Consider the following 7,152-nt stretch of genomic DNA (forward strand, 5'->3'; position numbering starts at 1 on the left):
CCCTTGAACATTTTTTAATGAATCCTTCTCATGAGCTAATTGTGCCTAATTACATTATTAACACCAAGTCATTTCTAAGTCTTATAATTTACGGCAAGGCACCAGGGTTATTGATCATCCATACCCAGGCATTACATCAATAATCTGCTTGCTGGGGTTATGTAGTTCATTTTGTTGTCACCTTCACCTCCCTTGTCTACAGTGTGAGGGTTCTCTGTCATCATATTGATAGGATATCTGGAAGGATGGGGTCAAAGATAACTGGATTAGTTGTTTTGCACCTTGTCTATGCTGTACCCTGAGAGCAGCATGTCAGCAGCACAAAAGTAACAACTCTTATGTTAAAATACGTGGTCATCCAGGCGTCATCTTTTTAAACGCTTGCTCTGCTCTGTGGGTATAACTTCTGTGTAACAAAGTCACCAACTTTCCGAAGAAAGGGAGGATAAGTGAAGATCCTTTTCCTTCTAGGGTCCTAGTTGATGTCCTCAATAAAATAAACATTGAAAGTTGGTAGGAGACAGGATGCAAACGCTATTCTCCAGTATCAAAGTGAGACATGTGCCCCACCATCCATCACAACCTCCTCATACTTTTTGCGACACAATATACAACGTACTACCAAAACGTTTGCTACTGAATAGAACTATATGTCCGTATCTATAAGAAAGGACAGTACTAGGAAAGTGTAGTTCTCATCATCCACTACTTGTACCTGTTGACCCAGAGTGCCCCATGGACCTTCTGCACGTCCTTCACTGTATCCTCCTCCTCCTCCTCCTCCTCCTCATTAACATGCTGTTGGTGTTATGTACAGATATCTAACTAAAAAGCAAAGAATCTCTGTCTGTGGGTGTGTGGGTATATGGGTATGTGGGTATGTCCTTCACATAACTCGAGAACCGTTCATCCAATCGACTGCACACGTGGCGGATGTGCTGTTGGGGACCCCATGGAGTGCCTTGTCGAATTTGGTACAATATTAATAAACTTTGAATAAACAGATGACCAGTGCTCTGTGCAGCAGCGGGGGCGGGGCTTCAGGGCTCTGCAAACTGAATCGTTTACGAGCAAGTGTTCTAACCAAGTGTCACTCTGCCATTGCAACTCAAATTGTGTACGTTGTTTTAACATGTCATCACTAACTGTAACATATGCCAAATAGTCACAATGTTGACATTGGAGAGGTTTTTGAATGCATAATCAGAAATGGTGAAAAAAAAATGCAATAATCTTATCATTAATCTACTGTAGATAGGCGATGGTGAGCATGCTTCAGTGCACACAAATGTGCGTTATCTTCAACTAAATGCAGAACAATGTGGTTTGTTTGTTCTGTACACTATCAACCCATTTCAGTAACCTTCAGATTGCAGCTGATTATCCAGCCCAGTCTCACAGCAAAGCATGTAATAGACCCGCCTGTCCAAGTGTGTCAGTGCCACGTTTTGTGTCGCCGAGATGTGAATATTACACGCCTGCATGAAGGTGCAGTGTGGTGTCGTGACAGTTGTCACGTGTTTTTCCGCACTGAGGTTACGTTGTTTCTGTACATGTTTTTTTAGTTTACATACTTATTTAAAGCCCAACCATGACGTTTTCCCTAAACCTAACTAAGTGGTTTTGTTGCCTAATCCTAAGTGAGTAACTTTGTTGCCCTCTGCTGGTCCTGCATGTTAATACAGGCATGTAATATTCACGTCTCTGAGAGGCAAAACGTGACACTGACACACTGTCCTCTGGTAGTCAGACGGGTCTATTACCAAATGTGAGGACCAAATGTGAGCCAGGACCATTTTGAAATGGCTGTCAGATTTGCCTCATTTTCTTGGTATCTTATGGTGCACCAGAATCAGCTCCACCTAGGACTTAAGCCAGCTTTGGGTCAGTATCACCCTGTAGAATTGATTTTGATTACAGCAAACAGAAGTGCTGAATTTTTCATTTTAAAGACGCTTTGTTATTAGTTAGCAAATTTCTACAGTTTGTTTGGTAGGATAATAAAACTGATTGTTGTCTCAGGTCATTGGCTCCATTCTGCAGCAATTAAACCCTCCAAGGAATAGTCCAACCTTCCCCTGGGTTTGACTTGCCCATGAGACATTTGGATGTACCAGACTGCAATGTGAAGGATAGTCAGTATGGGAATGCCATGCAGGGTCCTCTTCTGTATGCAAAGCAGCAGCAGAACCCAGATGGGTAATTCATCTTTACCCTCCCCACCCAAGATATTACATATTTTGTTTTGACTGCAAAAAGCTGAACTCTGTGATTCCAGTCGGCGAGCTTCCCTTGACAAGTCTTTGTCCAACTTACAGGGAGTAGCAAGTTACTTCACCTTTACCATGGCACGTTGGTTGGTTAACTTCTTCTTAGGTTTACTGATGTTTAATCTCAGCCTTTCACTGAATGAACACCAGAAGCTATGTATAAACAGGACGACAAAATCATTAGCCCAAATCAGTTGGTCTCCAATGTGTTGAGTGGCATTGGGATTTAAGAATTGTAACAATTCAGGCCCATGTGCACTTCAGTCTGTCCTCTCTGTACGGTATGGGTAATTTGGAAACTGTTATCACAAGCATAAAGCGATAAGTAGCATCACATACTGTAGCTAAGATGACATTCTAAAGACGTCAAGGTGGACATTTGAAGGTTTCATCTTATCCAACAATCCTATGTATTTCACCTTTTTAAACTGGATTCATGTTTTAAAATTGAACGTTTTTAATGTTATGCATTTTAAGAAGCTGTTTAGGGAAGAAACCATGAAATACAGCTGCACCTGCCCCTGCAGAGGGTACTTTAACCCTAAAGGGCTTAGGCCAGTGTTGGTGGCCTCTCAGGAGCAATCAGAAAACCTCAAAGTGTTACGAGGATGTTGGAGGGTAATAAAGCTGGCAAGTATTCAGCATTACCCCAGGGAGGTGGGGAGGTTTCCTTGGGGGGGAGGTTAATGCAAATATTGAACTGTGTGCTAAGCCTTGTATATTTGAAAGATTGGCTTTGGTGCTGGTGAATGGTACAAATACAAGAACAGCCAAACCAAGAAAATGCTATTCGTTCCCCCAAAATAAAGGAAACACACCTGCCCGCACATACAAATAATGCATATTCCCTGCTGTCTTTTTCACTCCTTCCCTCTCTATCTAGCTATCTCTGTATTCACTTTTTCCGGTTCGCTATGTTTCTCTCAGTTCAGTAGCAGCAGCCTGAGTTCACGCAGGCTTTCTGCAGCTGCTGTAGGAGTCAAACAATCACAGCTGTAATAAATCATAATGCGACTTCTTCTTGCTGTGCAATCCAGTCACAGGCCTGCATATGGATGAAAACACATCAATAAAGCAAAATTGCTTTGTGTGTTGAAACACGAGTGTGTTCTATATTTATTCCGGGCTGTGAAGTGTATGAATGGCTATCTTCCATTTTATATAGCCATATCTGGCAGGTAATGACTGCATAATACCATGCTCTGTTTAGGTTCATACTGTATGTATTAGAGGGCTGAAGGGGCTGGAATACGAATGGTAGAAAATGGGGGTAGGGATAATATCACAGGGGAGGGCTGTAAACACATTAAAGAATAGGGCTGTGTGTTGGCAAGAATCTGGCGATACAATACGTATCATGATACAGGGGTTACAATTCAATATATTGCGATATATTGTGATACTGTAAAAATACGAAACCATAGCACTACTTTGAGAGGGCAAATAGAGTTAATCGTTGCATGTTAACTATTAACTAAAAATAAATACAGTATTTTTTAGAATTGATAGTCTCACAAAACATAATATCGTGATATTCTATTTTTTTTTTTGTGTATCTATCCGCAGCTGAAAATAGTTCCCGATAAATGCACTATTTACTCCTAAAAATTACAGTGCCCAACTTTGCCTTTAACATTTGCGACCAATTTTCAAAGATTTATATCTTCAGTAGGGCATGGAAAAATATAGAAAAATACGTATCTATAATATAAATATAGTCCAGACTTTTAAATGTAAATGTTTCAGGACATCATCTTAGCAGTCCCACATTTTTATGTCAGACTAGAATATTAACAACGGAGCTGTGTGCGGATCCTTGGTGCCAAAATGTTTCAGTTCAAAGGGTTATTCTCACACTGAGAACAAAAGCACAGAGGGCCCATCAGCCTAACTGGGAAACTGGACTGAAACCTAAACATTTTGTGTGTTAAGTATCTTGCCCCTCCGCCTCTCCAGCGCTAACTATGGAGTTCTGATGGTAGCAGTTTCCCATCATTATCCAGGTACTTCGCTCAGGGTTACATCTCTGTTCCCAGGACAGTCAGGACTTGGTTAAGTGTCATGTTTCTATGGAGGATGCCCTGTGAGCTAACCAGGGCCTGTGAACAGACCAAGTGGATGGGACTCTCCTCATGGGACTAAACTAAGCTGCTGTTCAACTTCAGTAAATGGGTGAAGGAAAGACAGAAAGTCTTTGATAGATGTTGTTCTTGCGGAGTGCAGCAAAGGCACTGTAGCAGTTTTGCATGCCAATTTTGATCTTACACCATGAACATTAAGTGTTATAAATGGCTGGATATTTTTTTGAAAGATATAGGAAGACAAAGAAAAAGAAGGTACTCAACAAAACCATATCCTCTTAAAAAAAACTCCCCTCTACTCCAGATGTATGACCGTAACATCACCTCTGGTTAGAAATTTAGAGACAAATTGCTGTCACATTGCTAAGCTCATAAGGTTGTAGAAAATCTATTATATATTTTGAGCCCAGTGCAAGTCCTGCTGTAAAGTAATAACTACATTTTCAAAAATTGATAAGAATAGTTATGAGAGTGAAATACTGCCAAGATAGGTGTTGTGTAATCCCTTTTTTGGCACGCCCTTTCAGAAGTCTAACTGCCATGTTATTCACCAACCGGTTGGGTGGGAAAGAGAAGAAATTCGATAGCAGAAACAAGAATAACAAAATGTGTGACCTTACCACTAAAAGTCTGATTGAGAAATTGTTTTCATCTGAAGAAAGATACCGGATTATATAGTGTGCATTTTATTGTATAGTTCATGTTCCATTTTAGTACTATCCCCACATTAATCACATTCAAATATAGGGTTGCCTGTTTTATTTATACTGATCATGCACACTGATCATGTGACATGAGTGAGATAAAGGGAGTCATTTTTTTAAAGGTACAGTGTGTAACATCTGGCAACATCTAGTGGTGAAGTTTCCCACGTCTTGTTTCCCGGCGGCTGAGTGGATTGACGGTGGTTAACTCTGGAGCGAGTGACTTTATCGACTCCGGCTCAAGCAGGAAAAGTGAACACAGTGGTTTGTCCGTTCTGGGCTACTGTAGAAACCGTTCCATATGTAGATATAAACGGCTCGTTCTAAGGTAACGAAAACACAACAATTCTCATTTTCAGGTGATTATATACTCAAGAAAACAATACTTAGTAATATTGTATTCCATTTCTGCCAAAATATCCTCCTAAATGCTGTTCCTTTAATATGCGCTCATGTTCCTTATCAGTGAGTCAAAGACATAATTGTAGAGTGTAGTAGGTTTGCAGACGTGGGTCACTGCGCTGAAACTTTAGTTTAAGTTGAAGCACGGCAACTTTTTACATAAACGTACCTATACTTTTGGGTAATCAAGATTGAGATATGGTGGTGGGGGATGTATGGTTGTACTGAACAAAATTGTGGTGCTCCATGAAGGGATTTTCATTAATCAAAATGCATGGACAGAAAGAGTGGAATACCTCCCTGCTTTTGTCTATACGGCATTTTATTTGGTCCTGTTTTGTCATCCAAACTCTATCTCAAGTCTACTTAGAAAAGTCTTCTCAAAACTGCATCTCAAAAATCAGGTCTGTCCTGTTTTAATGTAAGTTGACCATAACAAAGTCAAACATATGTTCATATCATCACATACGGAGTCTGTACTAAGGGATAAGCCAAAACAGCCTTATTGTACGCTTTCAGCTGGTATGCAGCTTTTGACAATTTTGAAAAGGGTAGATCATATCAGTCCTGTTTTCTCCTTAGTTTTAGAGTTAATTTTAAAGCTGCACTAAGAAATACGTTTTATTTACATTTAGGAAAGTGCTCCGTATATGGTTGTGAAAACGTTTTTCTTATTTACATTATATTTATCTTATTAACAATGAATGAAATTATTATTGTGAAAGGGGTCACTGGTCTTTTTTTTTCTTTCTTTGGCTTTCTGGTCCTCAACCGCAACTCTCATTAACCTCATTTCCATCAATAGCAGGAAGCTGTTGTCAGTGAAAAATCTCTGATAAACACACGATACACTCCCTGCATAGCGGACAGTTAGCAGCTAGCAGCTGGTGAACGTCGTGGAATATTAAGCAGCAGAAGAGCCAGACAGTTCTCTAAAAAGTTGTCCAAAACTGTACTAAAAAAAAGTGACATATGTCAGGTTCCCAATGGCACAACTCCAAATTAATGATAATGTTTCTCGATGTGTAAATAGGCACCTCAGATGCTCAGCCAGGGTTCCTCTGAAGCTTCCTCACGTTTGGAGCTTCAGTAACATCTTCAGAAAAAAAATCTGTTAAAGAAAAAAAAAAGCCTTTTATTAATATTGTCTCCAATTTTATTTTTACGTCTCCAATATGTCTGTTTTTGTGGATTTAATTCTGTTTCTTCTTGTTTTATTTCATTTTTGTACCTCTATTTGCCTGATTGTACCTGTCTCATTGGTATAGTTTGCAGCACTGACATGTTTAAACCTTAATTTACTCATGTAAAGCAGCTTGTAGTTTGAATTATAATTATTTTTGAAATCACCAAATTAAGAACAAATAAACCAACAACCGGAGCTGAGCTCCTCTATCGATGCTGCCGGAGATAAAGTAATAATATATTCTTCATTGCCCCCTTTTGGAAGCCAATATAAGCTGCAGCTCCTCCATCTCACTTCTGAATAATGGAGGGAGGTCAGAATGGAAGTAATTGATTTAATTTGACCACAGAAAAGGGAATTGATCTGTGAGTAACGTGCTCCGTTTATGGTTGTGAAAATGGTGCTGCTCTGACCTGGATTCAGTTGCCTCACAGCGCAAAGCCCACTGTGTGCCTCAAAGAGCAATTATAAGGTGTTTCTCTTCACATCATCTCAATATGACGACAGTA

At 39.8% G+C, this 7,152-nt stretch overlaps 1 long non-coding RNA gene across 1 annotated transcript in view; it reads right to left on the reverse strand.

Annotated features, from left to right (window-relative positions):
* Nucleotides 1–7,152, reverse strand: part of LOC119486577 — a 341,860-nt gene that overhangs the window by 130,464 nt on the left and 204,244 nt on the right. The gene's annotated exons all lie outside the window — the stretch shown is intronic.

This window comes from Sebastes umbrosus, chromosome 4 (assembly GCF_015220745.1).
Source record: "Sebastes umbrosus isolate fSebUmb1 chromosome 4, fSebUmb1.pri, whole genome shotgun sequence".
Classification (NCBI taxonomy): domain Eukaryota; kingdom Metazoa; phylum Chordata; class Actinopteri; order Perciformes; family Sebastidae; genus Sebastes; species Sebastes umbrosus.